A 21670-nucleotide genomic window follows, 5' to 3' on the forward strand; every position below is an offset into this window, starting at 1 on the left:
ACCGCCAGGTACACTCTGGCACTACAAAAATAAATACATTTTCCTACCGCCAGAAATGACAGCCTGCTAGGGGTGGGAATACCACCAGCCTAGCGGTACTTCCTGTGTAGCGAGCTGTAAGCCCGCATTGGGCTTACCGCCGCTTAGTAAAATGAGCCCGTAGCTCTCCAGCTAAAAGGCGACCTATGTGGCATCAAACAACCAATAATTAGAATATGATAGAATGACATGAAAAATGTCTAAGACAGAAAACAGAGGCTGTGGCATGAAGAATATTAAACAGTAATGTTTTTGAGCCTGAAACCCTTTGCTGTGCTAGGGCCCTGTGCCCAACTTCACCAATAAAAATTAAGAAATTGATTTTCCTTTTGTTTGCCTCTCAGGACAAGGCTTGGCTTCCTTTTATGAGACAGTAAATCCAAATGCATCTCTAAGCATATTTTATTTGTTCTGCGTTCACTTATTTTGTTTTATGACATTTTAGTCACCATATTTGCCAGTGGAAGCTTACTCCTAGTCGTGAATCACAACTTAATTTAATTTGTATCAAAGTCTATTGGTTTATTAATACTATTTCAAAAATTAAGTGCAAGACAATGTATCTTTGCCCACATAATGCTACCAGGCTATGTTCTTTTTCTTCTTTTACTCCCGGAGCGGTAATTTTTCAGTGGTGGTGAAACAGGCCCTTAGCGCTCTCAGCTCTGACCTCTCTTCTCCTGTTTATTGATTATAGTTCCTTTCTACTTTACTCGTTTTATTTTGGAAATTTCTCTGATTGCACTCACTGCAGGGGCAGTATAACAAGAATCTAAATAAACATAAACATAAGATTGGTTTGTCTATCTGCTTATCCCTTGTTCTATCCCATTTCATAGTAACATAGTAGATGACGGCAGAAAAAGACCTGTACGGTCCATCCAGTCTGCCCAACAAGATAACTCATATTTGCTGCTTTTTGTGTATACCCTACTTTGATTTGTACCTGTGCTCTTCAGGGCACAGACCGTATAAGTCTGCCCAGCACTATCCCCGCCTCCCAACCACCAGCCCCTCCTCCCAACCACCGGCTCTGGCACAGACCGTATAAGTCTGCCCAGCACTATCCCCGCCTCCTAACCACCTGCCCCTCCTCCCAACCACCGGCTCTGGCACAGACCGTATAAGTCTGCCATGCACTATCCCTGCCTCCCAACCACCAGCCCCACCTCCCAACCACCGGCTCTGGCACAGGCACAGACCATATAAGTCTGCCCAGCACTATCCCCGCCTCCCAACCACCAGCCCCGCCTCCCGATCTTGACTAAGCTCCTGAGGATCCATTCCTTCGGCACAGGATTCCTTTATGCTTATCCCATGCGTGTTTGAATTCTGTTACCGTTTTCATTTCCACCACCTCCCGCGGGAGGGCATTCCAAGCATCCACTACTCTCTCCGTGAAAAAATACTTCCTGACATTTTTCTTGAGCCTGCCCCCCTTCAATCTCATTTCATGTCCTCTCGTTCTACCACCTTCCCATCTTCCTCATTGACCCCTCCCCCAATGCTCACCTACCCTTACTCACACCTCTCCTGCTCCCTTCACTCCTGCCCATCCCCCTCCACCTCATCTACCCCTCCAATTGCTCACTTACCCTTGCTCATACTTCTCCTACTCCCCTCGTCCCTGCATTTCTTGATTCTTATTTCTTTTATTACTCCGATAATACTCAACTTATTTCTCTCCACCAATACTTTGTAATCCCAATTACTATGTAAGCCGCATTGAACCTGCTTTGAGTGGGAAAGCGCGGGGTACAAATGTAAATAAATAAATGTATTTAATGGATCTGATTCCATAGAACTCATAAGGACTCCTTCCCATCCCTCTCTAAGTTCCCCCTAATGGTCTTTACCATACATGTACCTCAATATCACGTTTTTCATACCGGAATCGGCTAACGCCGTTTACGGTACTATGTAAGCCACATTGAGCCTGCAGAAAGGTGGGAAAATGTGGGATACAAATGTAACAAATAAATAAATAAATAAGAATGTAAGAATAGCCATAATGGATCAGACCAGTGGTTCATCTAGCCCAGTATCCTGCTGCTTACAGTGGCTAATCCAAGTCACAAGTATATGGCATAAACCTAAATATTTGGAAGATTCCATGCTACCAATCTCATGTCAAGCAGTGGCTTCCCCCATGACTATCTCAATAGCAGACTAAAAGAGTAACCACAAAAACCCAGCAGTGCGGATTGTACCCACGTCCCCTACACCAAACACATCTACAGCTTCCATCTATGGAATCCATCAAGCAATGTGTAAATCATATTAAAGGTGCGTTAGTTAACCTCAAGGGTGGTACTACAGAGGCTTTTAAAGAAGCTATGTCCAATTCACACAGCACTATAAATAAAGAGAATCATGGACTTGATATACTGCCTTTCTGTGGTGCAACCAAAGCAGTTTACGTGTTCTCTGCATGTACTTTCTCACTCCCTAGTGGTTTCACAATCTAAGTTTTGTACTTAGGCAATTGAGGGTTATGTGACTTGTCCAGAGTCACATGGAGCTACAGTGAGAATTGAACCCACTTCCACAGGGTTTTAGCCCATTGCACTAACCTTTAGGCTACTCCAACAAGCCTACACAGCTGAACATGACCATCAGTGAGTGATAGTCAAGCTGTAATGAGATACTGTGTACCCTACATACAGTATAGCTTCAGTGTTTCTACATAGTGTTCCTACATCTCTCCCTACATTCCTTCCCAGGAACTCTGTTCACTAGGCAAATCTCTCCTAATTACACCCTTCTCCTCCATCGCTAACTCCAGACTCCGTTCCTTTTATCTCGCCGCACCGTATGACTGGAATAGACTTCCTGAGCCATTACGTCAAGCTCCATCCATGGCCGCCTTCAAATCCTGGCTAAAGGCCTACCTGTTTGATGCTGCTTTTAATTCCTAACTTGTCACCTGCTCCTAACCTTTATCTTGTCTTCCTCTCTTCAATAGTCCCTTTTCCCTATGTGTCCTATCTGTCCTACCCTTATCCCGTATTTGTCCTGTCTGTCTGTCCTGATTTAGGTTGTAAGCTCTTTTGAGCAGGGACTGTCTTTTCTTCATGTTCAATTGTGAAGCGCTGCGTACGACTGGTAGCGCTATAGAAATGATTTGTATTAGAGTAGTAGCCTGTGAACTACTAGGCTGTAAAATGGCTAAACAGACCCTTTACCCCATCAGCTTACAGTGGCAACACTCAAAGGCCTCTGAACAGAGACCTCAAAGTTAGTTCTGAGCTGAGATCCAACTTAAGATGAACAGGGGACACAGAAAGCCCCCTAGTCTCTGCCCAACTGCAAAAACAACCCCCACCACATCATTAAACCTCCAGATAGCTAGCTGCCTTTCACTCGCACCCGGTAGTGGACAGAGAAGATTAAATCTCCAACTGTACATAATAGGTACACATTGATCCATGGTGCTTCATATCGACCAGCTAACCCCCTCATTCCTTTCACATCATCAAGCCCTTTTAGACCCTAACAAATGGAAGTCCTTGTTGATGAGGATCTCAGCCATGTTAATGCACCTCTGATCACACAGGGGAATTGCATTGTTAAAAATGTAAAAAAAAAAAAAATAATTAGCAAATGAGAATCCAGTACCCACTCAGGAAGCTGACCCAGATGCCCAAATAGGCGGGGGCCCAGCATGGCTAGAGAAGGGGCTACTAGGAGGAGGGGAGGGGGCTGGGGGGATTTGGGAGTGATCACAGGTAGGTGTAGGCAGAATAGATCAGGGATAGCAGAAGAGAAGGTAGTAAAGGTTAGATGGGGAGGTGTGGATGTGTGGATGTGGGTAATAAGAAGTGAGGTCCTAGAGGCAGGAAAGGAGGTGTCCACTGGAGGCAGTAAGAGGGTCTTTTGAAAGGGTGCAGTCATCATTTTTCAGGCTGCCCCAATGGCTCACAATGCCTATTTCTATGCTCCAGCTTTTGCTCATGCCACACACACCCTCCTTTTCCGGCCGCCTTACCTTTTTCCTGTTTGGCTGTTGGCTTCTGTCAGGCCTCTGTGTGACTTGGCACCTCAGGTGAGTCCAGGGATTAATATGGTGAGTGCCTCTGCAGTGCTTCACAGATGAGGGCCACAGTTTTTTGAGGGGCTCAATGGAGAATGTTTTTGGTATAAGCTATGCGGGAATTCGGGAGTGGCACTGAAGGGGGGAGTCACGCCATGTGCATCCATCAGTGTGGTGACCTTTGATGGTCTGCATGTGTCTCCTATTCTGGACTTTGACCAGGTTTGCTCTCGTGTGTGCCACTTCTGTTCCTCACCTACCGGTCTCATATGGTACGGCGGTAGAGGGTCATGAGTGCCCCCCATTTCTCACTAGTAGACGATGATTGGTCCAGCTGCATGGTTGCATTGTCCTCCAGATGTGGCTTGCCAGTCTTTCACAACAGGCAGGAGGATGGTGTCAGCCCTGGAGAAGAGTGGCACAGCTTCCAGTAGGGGTAGGACAGGCGGCGGCTGGAGTGCAGCTGTCCGTGACGTTGCTCCCTGTGCAGGTAGGACAGGCGGCGGCTGGAGTGCAGCTGTCCGTGGCGCTGCTCCCTGTGCAGGTAGGACAGGCGGCGGCTGGAGTGCAGCTGTCCGTGACGTTGCTCCCTGTGCAGGTAGGACAGGCGGCGGCTGGAGTGCAGCTGTCCGTGGCGCTGCTCCCTGTGCAGGTGGGGGCCATGTTTTGCACTGTGTGTGGCTAGCAGGCGGCCCGAGTGGCACAGCTTCCAGTAGGGGTAGGACAGGCGGCGGCTGGAGTGCAGCTGTCCGTGGCGTTGCTCCCTGTGCAGGTAGGACAGGCGGCGGCTGGAGTGCAGCTGTCCGTGGCGTTGTTCCCTGTGCAGGTGGGGGTCATGTTTTGCACTGTGTGTGGCTAGCAGGCGGCCCGAGTGGCACAGCTTCCAGTAGGGGTAGGACAGGCGGTGGCTGGAGTGCAGCTGTCCGTGGCGTTACTTCCTGTGCAGAGCTACAATAGAGTTAGTTGTCACCTGCAGTTCTACCAATAGAATTCAAATGGGGGAATAAATGCACAAATGGGATTAGCTTTTTACATGGTTCAGTTTAAGTACATCTCCAAATGGTATGCAAATGCTCATCCAGGTTTCTCCTTCCTATAATTGCCATGGTGGGAACAAGAGGCAGCAAGGGGTCTTACTCACACAAAAGGAGCTTAATTCAGTGGAAGGCTTAATCCACAAGCAGGGCTATAGACCTGACACACAAGGGTTCAGTTACACATGGTTGCTTTATTCCAGGCGATTAATAAGCAAAAGAGGGCTGTATGACCCCTTCTACTCTTGGCCTCAAATACCTGTTCTTGATGGAGGAGTAACAGTCAATTACATTCCTAAGCAGGGCAACCAGTATATAAGGGTACGTGACATCGGTCTATCTTAGGGCCCTGTTTACTAAGGTATGCTAGAGTTTTTAGTGCATGCTAAAAGTTGGCGTGTGCTAACTGTATAGACACCCATAGGAATATCATGGGCATCTACAATGTTAGTGCGTGCTAATGCTTAGCACACGCTAAAAATGCTAGCGCCCCTCTAGTACGGCTTAATAAACAGAACCCTTAGGTTTAAAGTCCACCTAAGAATTGGCTGCAGCTAGGGGTTCTGTTGGAGGGGAGACTGCAACAAGTGAGGTGTCGCTGTCTCAGTCTATGGCAGTGGGTCCTAGCCTAATAGAGCACACAGCAGTATGTTTCCGACCAAATCAAGCTTCAACAGTGGTCAAATGTGAAGTTGTTTTGTCACATGCTTTATTTGTAACATTTGTATCCCACATTTTCCCACCCATTAGCAGGCTCAATTTGGCTTACATAATACCGTAAAGGCAATTGCCAGGTCCGGTAGATGTTAAACAAATACAGTATAAAATAAGGGTCAGGTAAGGTAAGGGTATACAAGTACAATAAGGGTCAAGGAAATAAGGAATATATAATGTCCAATACTATGTAAGCTTTTGATGCATTGCAGAGTTGAGGCATTTAAGTTGAGCCAGTAGGGTAGACCTTGCAAAACAGGTCTTTAATGATCGCTGGAAGTTTAGATGGTCATGGATCGTTTTCACACTCTTTGGTAGTGCATTCCACATTTGTGTACCTAAGCAGCAGTTGTATGGATGATTTCAAAACCACATACAGTCCTCTTCTTGTAAGGAGGGGTCCAGTGCCAGAATAACAGAAGGTCGATGGTGCCTACCTCAGGCTTGGATGGAATGGGGAGGCTGAAGGCATCAAGAAAGTGTTAATGGTTAAAAGGGGGAATGTGTTTTTATGGCAACCCTCTTCAAGGAATTGATGATAATGCCTCAACATTTCTACGGTATATGCCATGGTGGTGCACGAATGTGATTCGTGAGGCGGAAACAGTTGGAGTTGTGTGACTCAAAAGGCTATACACCCTGCCCAAAATGCTCTAGATAGAAGTTTGATTCATGTGTTTAATTGTTTGATATTGTAAGCTGCATGCATGAATTTAATTGCATGATATTGTTAATGTCTTTGCATATGTAAGTAGTAGAATGCTAAGGCCATAATAAATTCCACTCTTTTCTCGGATAATTTGTCACGTGTTGGTATATGGAGGGTTCTGTGTGGGAAGAAAAGAGAGTGCCAAGGTGACACCTGCCCTGTTTGAGGTTTCACATTCTTGAAAAATACTGCAGCATTAAAGATGAGGGCATCCATGAGTTTGTGGAGGATAATTTTATAAACCATTCTTGCATATAAATATTGATTTATATGCATATAGGCCTCTTATAAAATGAGGTCATGCCAAAAGTATGCATGGTGCATGTAGACATATGCTGGTAGGATAGGCCTGCTCAGGAGAAGACTTTGAGCAGAGTGTTGGCAAAGTGGTAATTTACACACATGTTCTGTGAAATGCGTGTTAGCTGGCTTCTCTTCCCTATATATATATATCAAAGTCAACTCTTCCCTATATATATTTATTTTATTTGTTGCATTTGTATCCCACATTTTCCCACCTATTTGCAGGCTCAATGTGGCTTACATAATACCGTGATGGCGCTCGCCAATTCCGGTATGAGAAATACAGAGTGGTAGTTGCATTAAGGATCAATAGGTAATAGAGTACATTGGGTATGAAATACAGAGTGATACTTGCAGTAAGGATTAATATTTGAAAGGGTACATTGGGTAGTCAGGGAGGAAGGACTAGGTTTAGTCCAGTTCTTGTATGAGTTTCGTTGTATTGTTGGGTTTCCGGTGTTTAGGTTGGGTCATTATGGTATGCCTTTTTGAACAAATATGTTTTTATTAATTTCCGAAAGATTGTTAGGTCGTGCTTTGTTTTCAAGATGTTTGGTAGTGCGTTCCATAGTTGAGTGCTTATGTAGGAGAAGCTGGATGCATTTGGTGATTTATATTTTAGTCCTTTGGGTAGTGGAGATTTAGGTATGTGCGTGATGACCTTTTTGCATTTTTTGCATATATATATATATATGTGGTGATCTTATAATATGGAGGGTCTTATGCAGCCACGTGACATCCATATCCCTTGTTTCAGGGGCCCTTTTACTAGCACACATAGGTATTTATGCGCGTACAACATGCATCAAGTTAGAACTACCGCCCAGCTACCGCGTGCCCTGGCCAGTAATTGTAATTTCTACACACGTCCAAAAAGTGCAGCAGAAAATAATTTCTATTTTCTACTGCGTGGCAATAACCGGGTGGCAATCGGTGGTGTATGCACGCTGAAGATTACCACCCGGTTAACGAGTGAGACCTTTCCGCTAAGTCAGTGGGTGGCGGTAAGGTCTCAGGACCAAAATGGATGCGCGCTCATTTTTATTTTGCCGCACGTCCATTTTTGGCAAAAAAAGGCCTTTTTTGCAGGCGCGCTGGAAAATGGACCTGTGCGTATCCAATACACGCATCTACACCAGCGCAGGCCATTTTTCCAACAAACTTTTTCTCATGTATTTTAGAACAGGCTGTATGTTCTGAGTTGGATTTTTTTTCTAAAAGTCCACTCCACATGTCTTTTTTTATAGCCTATTTTATAGGATACTGTAAAAACAGTAACCTGTCTTCTCTGTTATAAAATGACTCTATAGGAGCAGTGCCAGGAGGGGAGGAGTGGCCTAGTGGTTAGAGCGACAGTCTTGCAATTCAGAGGTGGCTAGTGCAAATCCCACTGTTGCTCCTTGTGATCTTGGGCAAGTCACTTAACCCTCCATCCCCTTGGGTACAAAATTAGATTGTGAGCTCTACTGTGACAGAGAAATATCCAGAGTACCTAAATGTAACTCACCTTGAGCTACTGCTGAAAAAGGTGTGAGCAAAATCTAAATAAGTACAAAATCCTGCAGAACTTGTACCTAGATTGAGGGCACAAAAATTGCACCTGCTGAAGAACAGATGTAAATATATACCTTTATTCATGACTCTGCCCCTGAGCATGCCTACTGGACAAATATGTGATGGCTTCCATTGGATGAACTTTTAGACCCAAACCTAATGTTATAAGAGCCCGTTTACTTGCATAGTGTTTTGTGTGCAAAAATGATTTATAGAATTACACTCTTACTGTCCTTTTTTTGTTCAATAAATCATCCCATGACACCTGAAATTGGTTCTCCGTGATACCTAAAGCTCATGTTTTACCTTTTCTTTCCATAATTTTTAGGTTAGTCAATACAAGGTATCTTATCCTGCAAGTAATCTAACTATATAACTATGGGCCTGATTCACAATGAGTTATGTTTTCCCAATAGAAACAGATTAGAGAGAAAAGCCTCAATAAATCAGTCTCTTTGAGAGCTATCAATTAGTAGGCGGATGGATACTATTGGTTGACAGATTGATAAATTTGTGATATGGGAAGTATGATATTCTAAGTCTCCACGAACTAAGATGCCCTTTAGATAAACATAAGTCATTTCTTTCTGCAATAGAGAGAGAAATTTTTGGCTACTTTCTGTAGCACATGCCAGGGACAGAAGCAACTAATGAATGACTTTTATTTATATTTATTTTGTCTCCAAAAGGAGGACCTGAGCTTAAATGAGCTTTTGAGGAAGCCTAGCTATTGAGCATCTGGCCAAGAGCCAGTCCCTAGCCAGTTTGATTACAGTAATTGATTTTAATGCATATGCAGCAACTGGTTCTCAATGCATTGGTTGAGGACGAGGGAGTAGGTAATATGATGACTCATCAACATGGATCCCTCTTATACTTGCTCACATCTCCATAATATATCATTTTGTATCAGTAACCAAGAGACCCTGTAGGGGACAATGTATAAAACTGACTGCTGGACCTCCAGTAAATGGGCCAGCATGCACTTGACAGAGAAAAATCCAATGGATTTCTGCAGTGTTTGTATGTAGCTCCAAAGCAATCGTATTCGTGGCCTAGTGGTTAGGGTGGTGGACTTTGGTCCTGGGGAACTGACGAACAGAGTTCGATTCCCACTGTAGGCACAGCTCCTTGTGACTCTGGGCAAGTCACTTAACCCTCCATTGCCCCGTGTAAGCTGCATTAAGCCTGCCATGAGTGGGAAAGTGCAGGGTACAAATGTAACAAAAATAAAATAGATACTATTGGAGATTCTACACGGAATGTTGCTATTATTGGAGATTCTACATGGAATGTTGCTATTCCACTAGCAACATTCCATGTAGAAGGCTGTGCAGGCTTCTGTTTCTGTGAGTCTGACGTCCTGCACGTATGTGCAGGACGTCAGACTCGCAGAAGCCTGCGTGGCCACATTGGTGATCTGCAAGGGCCGACTTCTAAATTGAATGTTGCTAGTGGAATAGCAACATTCCATGTAGAATCTCAAATAGTAGCAACAGTGGAGGAGTGGCCTAGTGGTTAGGGTGGTGGATTTTGGTCCTCAGGAACTGAAAAACTGAGTTCAATTCCCACTGCAGGCACAGGCAGCTCCCTGTGACTCTGGGCAAGTCACTTAACCCTCCATTGCCCCATGTAAGCTGCATTGAGCCTGCCATGAGTGGGAAAGCGAGGGGTACAAATGTAACTAAAATAAATAAAAAATTGTTCTTTATTCTTGTTCATGCATATTTGAAAGGGGTGATTGTGTTCAACGTCACAAGGCAACAGCATTGAATTTTAAAAAAAACAGTGTTCTGATGTTCCTTTTATTTTAATGCTCCAGAGGTTCACGGAAGTTTGGTTAGAAAACTATTTCCGGGACAAACATACGTTTTTGAACTAATTTTATAATGTCGTCTTCAATAAAGACATGTTTCACTACTCCTCGTGTGGAAGTCATTCCTGCTCTTCCTGATGTAGGAGTAATTGCACCATAGAGGGATACAATTCATAATCTCTTTTATTATTATCATGACTTTTTTGAACCTCTGGTGTACCATAGCCGGATCAGTACTCCATCGTCAGTTGGAGTATTCTAGTTTAAGTGGTAACAGTTCCAGAAGGATTTCTGAAGAGCCTTTAAAGTGGAGGAAATAACACCCTCCATCCCCTAAACATCACAGAATAGAAGCACTGTGGTATAGGACGATTCTATAAAGATCGCCAACAGTTAGGCGCCAAGATGCAGCTCCCTAAGCGGTAAGGACTAAATTCAGTAAATAGCGCCCAAATTTGGCCAACTCCCCCCCCAACCCCCCCCCCCCCAATTGCTAAGCGCTATTCTATAAACAGTGCTTAATGGGTCTATTTACCAAGCTGCGGGAAAAGGGCTCTGTACAAGCGGCAGGGGCCATTTTTCCTGCATGCCAGGGCTCTTTTTATCGCCGTGGGTAAAAAGCCCCCAGACACACATGGCCATGCGTTAAGAGAACTCTTACTGCATGGCCATGCGGTGGGGAGCCCTTACCACAGGACATGTATAGAATGTTTGTACGTTTGGGAAGCTTGCCAGGTGCCCTTGGCCTGGATTGGCCACTGTCGTGGACAGGATGCTGGGCTCGATGGACCCTTGGTCTTTTCCCAGTGTGGCATTACTTAAGTATTAGGCGCATGTATTGGACGTGCACAGGTCCATTTTTCAGTATTCCTGCAAAAAAGGCCGTTTTTTTTTTTTTTTTTTGCTGAAAATGGATGTGCGACAAAATAAAAATCAGTGCACGTCCATTTTGAGCCTGAGACCTTACTGCCACCCGTTGACTTAGCAGTAAGGTCTCACATGTTAACAGGGCAGCAATCATCAGCGTGCGAAAACTGCCAATTACTGCCCGGTTAGTGCCACGTGGTAGAAAATAATTTTCTGCAAATTTAAATTGGTGCCCACTATATAATAATATATTACCAGTAATACAATATTCGTGAAAGATACACAACTCAACTGGTGATTACTGTATAATCTTTTTCTTCTAACCTCAGAGGTAGACCCGAAATCACTAGAAAGTCACCATGACATCGTTTTATATATGGTGACGGGGTTCATACCCATCTCTTCATAGGTCATAGATGGTATTTTCTATGTAAATCTATATATATTTTTTATAATTTTTTCAAAAGCTGTAAATTTCAGTATCCATAAAGATATGGTATAAACTTATTGTACTTAGCTTTTATAAAATCACTTGTAAAAAAGGCCCGTTTCTAACACAAATGAAACGGGCGCTAGCAAGGTTTTCCTCGGAGTGTGTATGTTTGAGGGAGTGTATGTGAGAGTGACTGTGTGTGAGAGAGAGAGTGAATGTGCGAGTTTGTGTGTGTGGGAGAGAGAGAGAATGAGTCTGGGTGCGAGTGTGAGAGAGTGTGTGTGTGAGAATGAGAGTGTGTGCAAGTGCATATGTGTGAGACAGTGTGAGAGAGAGAGAGAGAGAGAGAGAGTGTGTTTCACACAGATACAGTGTGTGCAAGAGAGAGAGTGTGTGTGAGACACAGACTCTCTGGGAGACTGAGTGTTTGAGACCAAGAGAGTGTGTGAGTGACTGTGTGACACATAGAGAGTGAATGTGATACAGTGTGAGACATAGAGTGTGTGAGAGACAGTGTGTGAGAGTGAGAGAGAGAAAGACATTGACTGTGAGAGAGAGAAAGTGTGTGACAGAGATACCTCCCCCCCTCTCTGGTGTCAGGCCCCCCCCTCCCTCTCTCTGGTGTCAGCCCCCCCCCCCCTCTCTCTCTTCTGAGTGCTACTGTGCAGGACGCTGAGCTCTGGCTGTGCTTCAAGGAACTGACCAATCCTATTTAATAGAATGCACCTCCAACATTCTGAAGCCGAGAAACCTCGTGTGGTTGGCCACTTCTGCTTGTGACGAACCCGGAAGTACGTGATGTCAATTCAGGAGATGGATACAGAGAGCAGGAATGCCTCAGCCATGCAGTCAGCTTGCCTCAGCCATGCAGTCAGCTTCAGAATGTTAGAGGTGTGTTTTATTATATAGGATGTCAGCTGAGAAAGTAGGGCTGTGCAACAGCTTATGCAGATTCTTATGAAGCTGATACAGGGCTCCACAGCGACACGTGTTTCGCCAGCAAAGCTTTTTCAAGGTATGTCCCTTTATGTTTCAAAACGAGTATCCACTGCTCAAACTCCAGCCGCCAACCAAACCTACACTCGACGGAAACGGCACTATCTAAAGTCTTCAACGACCTGTTCCTTGCCAAATCCAAAGGTCACTACTCCATCCTTATCCTCCTCGACCTATCCACCGCTTTTGACACTGTCAATCATAACTTCTCACCACACTGTTCTCACTTGGGTTCCAGGGCTCTGTCCTCTCCTGGTTCTCCTCTTATCTCTCCCACCAAACCTTCAGAGTACATTCTCAGGGTTCTTCCTCCACCCCCATCCCGCTGTCTGTTGGAGTTCCTCAGGGATCTGTCCTTGGACCCCTTCTTTTCTCAATCTACACCTCCTCCCTGGGTTCCCTAATCTCCTCCCATGGGTTCCAATATCATCTTTATGCCGATGACACCCAGCTTTATCTCTCCACACCAGACATCACTGCAGAAACCCAGGCTAAAGTATTGGCCTGCTTAGCCGACATTGCAACCTGGATGTCCAACCGCCACTTGAAACTGAACATGGCCAAGACCGAGCTTATTGTCTTCCCTCCCAAACCCACTTCTCCTCTCCCTCCACTCTCTATCTCTGTTGATAACACCCTCATCGTCCCCGTCTCATCTGCCCGCAACCTCGGGGTCATCTTTGACTCCTCCCTCTCCTTCTCTGCGCATATCCAGCAGATAGCCAAGACCTGTCGCTTCTTCCTCTATAACATCAGCAAAATTTGCCCCTTCCTGTCTGAGCACACCACCCGATCTCTCATCCATTCTCTCATTACCTCTCGCCTTGACTACTGCAACCTACTCCTCACTGGCCTCCCAATTTGCCACCTATCCCCCCTTCAGTCCATTCAAAACTCTGCTGCATGTCTTATCTTCCGCCTGAACCAGTACACTCATATCACCTCTCTCCTCAAGTCACTTCACTGGCTTCCGCTCAGGTACCGCATACAGTTTAAGCTTCTCCTTTTAACCTACAAATGCACTCGATCTACAGCCCCTCCCTACCTCTCTACCCTCATCTCCCCTTACATTCCTACCCGTAACCTCCGTTCTCAAGACAAATCCCTCCTGTCAGTACCCTTCTCTACCACCGCCAACTCCAGGCTCTACCCTTTCTGCCTCGCCTCACCCCATGCCTGGAATAATCTCCCTGAGCCCATACACCAGGCCCCCTCCCTGCCCATCTTCAAAGCCTTGCTCAATACCCACCTCTTCAATGTCGCCTTCGGCACCTAACCATCATACCTCTATTCTGGAAACCTGGACTGCCCCTACTTGACTTTTCACCCTTGAGATTGTAAGCTCCTTGGAGCAGGGACTGTCCTTTATGTCAATTTATGTTAATCTGTGCAAACGCGTAACCCTAGTAGCACTCTAGAAATGTTAAGTAGTAGTAGTAGTAAAAATAATTTTCTGCCACGCGTTTTGGACGCGCATCAAAAATTAGAATTACCGACAGGGCACGCTGTAGTCGGGCGGTACAAGCGTAGTCAGCTACGCGTCTTAGCAAAAGGCCCTTGAGAGAGAAATATTAATACTTACGAAAGATTTTAAAATGTAGGATTTATAGATATGGGTCATGTGGAAGCAGAAAAGAATAAAAAGAATTAATTTTGATACAAGCCAAGGAAATGTGATACAGGAGTTTTAAACATAGAAATTAGCTCTAGGCCTGGAGGAGTAATTGGTGCATATGATGCATCACAGCCCCTGGGTAATGGTTCTAACTCTACCGTCAATTTTGTAGCCCTAGTAAAATCACACCTATCCATTCTAACTGCCTTCCTGCTTTCCTCCAGCTACTTTATGAAAGCATATTCCCAATTGATTTGGGGTCTGGTAGAAACAGTAGCACTAAACAATATAGTTATTATACCAGGCAACGGAGGAATGGGTTGGGGGAACCTTTAATTAAACCTTGAAATAAGGAGCCAACTTATTTTTATTTGTATAAGCATGAGCTTTAGTTGTAGCGAAGGTAGTGAAAGCTAATTATACCACGTGGCTCAATTTTTGAAAGAGAAAAGCATCAAAACAGTGTCATATAAAGCAGTATTTTTGAAACCTGTTTTTCAGATGTATTATCTATGCATTTCATGTGCTGTGCATTCAGATCACTAGGGAGCATTTCAGGGGTATTTCTGTGGGGTGGGATCAGCGCGTGCCTAACACTTGGATGTTTTACAGCCATAATGCAACAAAACCAAAATGTCTAGGGTGAAAACTTCAACTCGTTGGTCTAGACCTGTTTTTCTAATGACTGAGATACAAAAGTGGAGGAGTGGCTAGAGCACCGGTCTTGCAATCCAGAGGTGGCCGGTTCAAATCCCACTGTTGCTCCTCGTGATTTTGGGCAAGTCACTTCACCCTCCATTGCCTCAGCTACAAACTTAGATTGTCCTGGGACAGAGAAATATCCAGCGTACTTGAATGTAACTCACCTTGAGCTACTTCTGAAAAAGGTGTGAGCAAAATAAAAATGGTGCCCTAATTGACCAGATAACCACTGGAGAGATTCAAGTGAGATTCAGGGATGACTCCTCCAGTGGTCACTGCCCCCCCTCCCACCCCACAAAATGTGAATAAAAATAGTACTCACATGCCTCTATGACAGCCGCAGATGTTATAGTCTGGTCTATTAGAGCAGCATGCAGGTCCCTGGAGTAATCTAGTAGTCGGTGTAGTGCACTGTAGACAGATCAACTCAGGCCCATATCTCCTCATACCTGTTACACTTGTGCTGGAAGCTATGAGCTCTCCAAAACTCACCAGAAACTCCCTTGTACCCACAGATCGGTGCCTCTTTCACCTATAAGGGCTACTGTAGTGGTGTACAGTTGGGGTAGTGGGTTTTGGTTGGATTTGGAGGGCTCAGCAGACAAGATAAGGGAGCAACGGCAAGATGCGTACCTGGGAGAATTTATATGAAGTACATAGCAATGCCCCCTTGGGTGCCCCATTGCTCTCCTGGGATGTCTAGGGGACCGGTCTGCTAAAAATGCTGTCCCCTCCTAAATCCCATTTGCTTGATTTTGTGTGTGTGTGTGTGTGTGTGTGTGTGCAGAAAGAATGGATCCTCAGAAGCTTAGCCGAGATTGGGAGGCGGGGCTGGTGTTTGGGTGGTGGGGCTAGTTCTGGGCAAGACTTCTAAGATCTGTGTCCTGAAAAATGGCAGATACAAATCAAGGTAAGGTATACACAAGAAGTAGCACATATGAGTTTATCTTGTTGGGCAGACTAGATGGACCGTGCAGGTCTTTTTCTGCCATCATCTACTATGTTACTATGTGTGTGTGTGTTTTCAAAAATAGCCTAAAAAGATAAATGCACAGAAAGATAAAAGCTAAAAATCTTGTTTGAAATGGTATTTTCAAAAAAAATATATAGATGTTTTTTTGAAAATGGTTATATTTGCTATTTGGATTTGGGATGTTTAGCGCAAAACATCCCAAGTCTGACTTCCACTCCACAGCACCTTGATCTTCCCTCCCAGTCCTTGAGGTTCATTAAAGTTATCCTGGAGACCTGGCCCATTGGTGGATACTGTTCCTTCTAAGCTGGTAGGGAGTCCTCCACTGACAGGCCACAATTGTCATAATCCACATACCTGTAAGTGCGTAGCCTATTAAATATATCTTTTGGTGTGAGAAACAGTACTGGGGGACTATGCAACTGAATAATTCAAGAGCAATATTTTCTCTAAGCTGAGCGGGAGTCCTCCACCTACATTCAAGCTGGGGGGGAGAGAGGAGGTTTCACTATCACAATTTCAATCGTGAGGAACAGGCAAGCTCTACAGGACTCCTGGGAACCTGCCTGTCCCTAGCAATTGAAAACTGCACTTTATAACTAAAGTGCATTTTTCTTAAGGGTTATGCGATTTTTAGAAAGATGTTTGTATTTTTCATTAAGGGTTGTGTGAATTTATTATTTTTATGACTTTTATGTTACTAGTTTTGTTAACTAATTATGTATGTTATTTTAAAACCTGTTCTGGGCTTTATTGAGAGGACAGGCTAAATAGCAACATAAATAAATAAATAAATAAAAATATAGTAGTGAAATAGCACCCCCTCCCATTCAGTATAGAGGGAACAATGATTGGCAGCCCTCACAGACAAGGAGTGAAGATGTGGAGTGGCATAATCGAATGGGGACGACCATCTCTAAAGGTGTCCATCTCTTTCTGGTGAAGGGGCAGGGAAACCCGTATTATCGAAACAAGATGGGCGTCCATCTTTCGTTTCGATAATACGGTCGGGAACGCCCAAATCTCAACATTTAGGTGACCTTAGAGATGGTCGATCCCGGTTTTCGGCCATAATGGAAACCGAGGACGCCCATCTCAGAAACGACCAAATCTAAGGCATTTGGTCATGGGAGGAGCCAGCATTCGTAGTGCACTGGCCCTCCTCACATGCCAGGACACCAGCTGGGCACCCTAGGGGGCACTGCAGTAGACTTGAGAAATTGCTCCCAGGTGCATAGCTCCCTTACCTTGGGAGCTGAGCCCCCCAAACTTCCCCTAAAACCCACTCCCCACAACTGTACACCACTACCATAGCCCTTAGGGGTGAATGGGGGCACCTACATGTGGGTACAGTGGGTTTTGGAGGGCTCCCATTTACCAATGCAAGTGTAACAGGTGGGGGGGGGATGGGTCTGGGTCTGCCTGCCTGAAGTGCACTGCACCCACTTAAAACTGCTCCAGGGACCTGCATACTGCTGTGATGGAGCTGGGTATGGCATTTGAGGCTGGCATAGAGGCTGGAAAAAATGTTGTTAATATTTTTTTTGGGGGTGGGAGGGGTGACCACTGGGGGACTAAGGGGAGGTCATCCTCAATTCCCTCCGGTGGTCATGTGGTCAGTTCGGGCACCTTTTCAAGGCTTGGTCGTGAAAAAAATGGACCAAGTAAAGTTGACCAAATGCTCGTGAGGGACGCCCTTCTTTTTTCCATTATCGGCCGAGGAAGCCCATCTGTTAGCCACACCCCTGTCCCACCTTCGGTACACTGCTGACACGCCCCCGTGAACTTTGGTCGTCCCCGCGACGGAAAGAGTTGAGGATGCAAAAAATTGGCTTTCGATTATGCCGATTTGGGTGACCTCGGGAGAAGGACGCCCTTCACCCGATTTGTGTCGGAAGATGGGTGTCCTTCCCTTTTGAAATCAAGCCTGCAAGTCTGTAGCATCCCAAGTTTTAGTATAGTGCTGATATCTCTGTTCATAATCCGTGTCTTTATAATGAAACGTGCACACAGCTCAGCACAAACACTCTCTGCTCAAGCAAAGATCAGAAGTAGAACAGCAGGAAGCCATTTTAGGACCATATCAGGACACAGTGGCTGACTTGTAGAGGAAAAATAATATTCTAAAGCACACAGTGATCACACAGTGCATTACTTTAGCTGCACATGGCCGGTACCTTTAGATTGAAAAATGTTCTCTTCAACTCCCTAGTAAAAATTACCCCCCCCCCCCCCCCCACACAAATTGTTGTAATATCTATTATTGTTATCGTTATGCAGTAGTCTAGGTTCAAAATCAATACAGTACACAGAAACTTGTGTAAGAAAAGTTGTCTTGTCCTTGTGGGTGGTACTGCAAAAAGGGGCCAAACATGGAGAGAATTAAAATTGTTTAATGTTTATTGAGGATTTACTGTATTGCATTGAGGGCCTGATATTCAAAATGATTTCAACAGCCAGGAGAAGCTTTTGGCTGTCTGAATCAACCAGATAGTGCCACTGAAAATGCCCATTCAGAGCTCAAGCGGAAACCGGCTATTTTGGGGGTGTTCCAGGGGCAGAGTCAGCACTTAGCTGGTTGACTGCCGATATTCAGAACTTAACCAACTAAGGGGGTCTTTTACGAAGCGGTGCTACAAAAATATTTTTCTTTGTGTAGAGCCGGTGTTTACCCGGCGGTAATCGGGCAGTGCTGCATATTCCGATAACATTCAATTGCAGTGAACAAAAAGAGACCTAGGAATTACAATACAATCCTTCTCTAAAATACTATATATTACTAAACAGACATCCTCTCAGACTTCAATATTGGCACAAACAAAAAACACGTTTGCGATGTCCTACATCATCATTCGTTGGCTTTCGTTTTCAGAAGAAAAATGTGGTATTCCAAAGAGAAAAATAAATAATCCTAACTGAATGTCCTACAGGCAAACCTGAAATGCAGTCTATTTGAGATTCAGACATATTTATTCAGGCGTGTTTAAAGCACAAAATGGCTGCCCTCAAATTTAAGTGCTCCATTCCTAAAGAAGGAACCTGGACATCTTTTTTTATAAGCAATTTTATTCTGAAAATGATTAGTTCTAAAACTGCAGTTTCCTGAATTTACAGGTTAATCAGAATCTTAGCTGTTCTGGAAAGAAGAGCTTCCCTCCCACCACCACCACCTTTACACCAGCCTGATGGGGTTTAGCCAGTATTTGTGTGAAGCAGGTACGGCTTCTGACCTTGTTTATTTCAGGCTGAACAGAATGTATTGTTCCTCTTTGATCTGGTTTCATTTAGTAGTGGTTTTGTCCTCCTGATGTGCTTGCTGTACCAATGTTGCTTCTATCTAGGTCTCCTGTAGTTTTTAGTGTTTTTTTTTTTTTAGAGTAAAAACAAATATGTCCAGCCTTCTCTAGAGGTTGCATCTATCACTCAAGCGTCCCAGTATTATCAAAATGTCAAAAAATGTTCTTTACCATTCCGATATTGTCACTGAATGTATACTTCTAGAAAACAGAAAACATATACAAAATAACTGGAACAGAGGTCTGAGGAAGTGATAGGTCAATATTTAAACACTGGCAACAGCATTTTAACTGCTTATCTGAATATTCAGTGCCACTTGATATCTGGATATTGGTGGTGTTCTTTTATACAGATAATAATTACCTGATATCAGCTCTGAAGATTGCCATTCTCCGGATAAATCCTGTCTGCGCCCAAGCTCTGACCCTGAACCTCAATGGCACTATCCAAAAAACATCAGAACAGTCTATAGTTTATGCATGGGATAAACATAAAGGAATTCTGTTCGGAAGGAAGGGATCCTCAGGAGCTTAGCAGAGATTGGATGGCAGAGGCGGGGCTGGTGGTTGGGAGGCGGGGTTAGTGCTGGACAGACTTATACGGTCTGTGCCCTGAAAATGATAGATACAAATCAAGGGGCTGGTGGTTGGGAGGCGGGGCAGGTGCTGGGCAGACTTATACGGTCTGTGCCCTGAAAAAGACAGATACAAATCAAGGTAAGGTATACACAAAAAGTAGCATATATGAGTTATCTTGTTGGGCAGACTGTATGGACCATGCAGGTCTTTTTCTGCCGTCATCTACTATGTTACTATGTTATAGTGATTTTCAGTGACATTATCCAGGCCAGAAACCAGTGATAGAAGCCAGCTTTTGGGGTGGTTACATTGTGTGACCCCCCCCCCCCCCCTCCGCAACAGTGGAGGTTTCATTGTTTAAAGAGTTTTCTAAATACAGTTGGTCTTTATTTATAGGCATTCTCTAGCAAAATATATTTTGGATTATTTATTGTGTTTGACATTTCCCCCCAGATTCTATCTAGGGTGCCTAGAGATCCACGTCGATTTTGGCTCGGATTCTATAACAGTGTGTGTAACTTAACAAGCTTAGGGGCCCTTTTACTAAGACGTGTAGGCACCTATGCGCATCCAGCATGGGCGGTAATTCCATTTTTGACATGCATCCAAAACACGAGGTAGAAAAATATTTTCTATTTTCTACCACATGGTGCTTATCTAGCGATAATCAGCAGTTTACACTTGCTGACTGCTTACTGCCTGGTTAGTGCGTGAGACCTTACCACTAAGTCAATGGCAGTAAGGGTCTCAGGCCGAAAATGGACGCAAGCTGGTTTTAATTTTGCCGCGCATCTATTTTCGGCCACAAAAACATGTATTTTTTTCCAGGCACGCTAAAAAAATGACATGTGCGCATCCAAAACACGTACTTACAACAGCGCAGGCCACGTTTAGGCGCACTTTAGTAAAATGGCCCCTCAACAGCACTTAACAAGCAATAATGAGCACTAACTGGCACTGATTAGAATTAGACACACAACTTGCTCAGTGTATTCTGTAACAAAGTGCACTGAACTTCTAATACATGCAGGCAAAAAGGGGTGTGGTTATAGGTTGGGGAAATAGGCGTTTTATGGGCATTCTCCAATATATGGAGCACACGTTAAAACGTCACTCCTGAGCCTGAAAGAGTATCCACGGATCGAGACCCCAGTATCCCCCGAAGAAGGCTTTGGTGAAACGGGTCTGTTGGGTTTCGGTTGTCATCCGGGAGAACTATATACGTCAAGCTCAGACATCCAAGTTAAGCTGAATTTTGATTTATTTTGCTTGCACTTTGCATGTTTGGAACTATATTGCACCGGTTACACAACAATTATTTCCTTTTTGTTTGTTTTGTTTTTTCAATTGCATGAGGCAAAAAATATTTAAAAATATAATCAAAAGATATGAACAATTTCTTCCAACCTTTGCGGTTGGTCGGGGGGTTTTGACTGATGATTATAGAAAACAGGCACGAGACAAGAATTGTCTGATTGCCACAGACCTGCAGTGGCAGGTCCATCTTTCTGAGTTTTTTTTTCCCCCCTATCTTTTGTTAAGTGGTGTGAATCACATTTTGCATTTTGTCCGCTCTGTGTGTGGTACCATTCTAAAATTTACACATATAGAATATGGCCCAGTGCGCATATATCTACAGGCCTGGATTTACGCAACATTTTCATTGGTGTAAATGGATGCGTGTAGTTTTAGGCACTGAGATATCAACTAAGCTTATTCTATAATCGACACCTAAATCTAGGTTCTGATTATTGAATAAGTTTAGTCGGCACTGATTTCAGAGCCGATACTTTAGTCGCCATATATAGAATCTCCCCTTTGCTTTCCAATTATTTATTGATCTATTTATCTGTTGGATATTATAGCCCAAGTGCGGCAAAGCAGATTGCGCTTCTCTGCGGATCTTTTGTTAATAGTTGGAATAGCATTTTGAACCAGTGTTCATTAGACATTAATGCTCTTATTGATTCAAACTCTTATTAAAAAAAGGGAGATTGAAAACCTTAA

The 21670-nt window shown here is 44.3% G+C and overlaps 1 protein-coding gene across 4 annotated transcripts in view; it reads left to right on the forward strand.

Annotated features, from left to right (window-relative positions):
* Positions 1 to 21670, forward strand: part of NTRK3 (neurotrophic receptor tyrosine kinase 3) — a 1282719-nt gene that overhangs the window by 906540 nt on the left and 354509 nt on the right. The gene's annotated exons all lie outside the window — the stretch shown is intronic.

Source organism: Microcaecilia unicolor, chromosome 1 (assembly GCF_901765095.1).
Source record: "Microcaecilia unicolor chromosome 1, aMicUni1.1, whole genome shotgun sequence".
Lineage (NCBI taxonomy): Eukaryota > Metazoa > Chordata > Amphibia > Gymnophiona > Siphonopidae > Microcaecilia > Microcaecilia unicolor.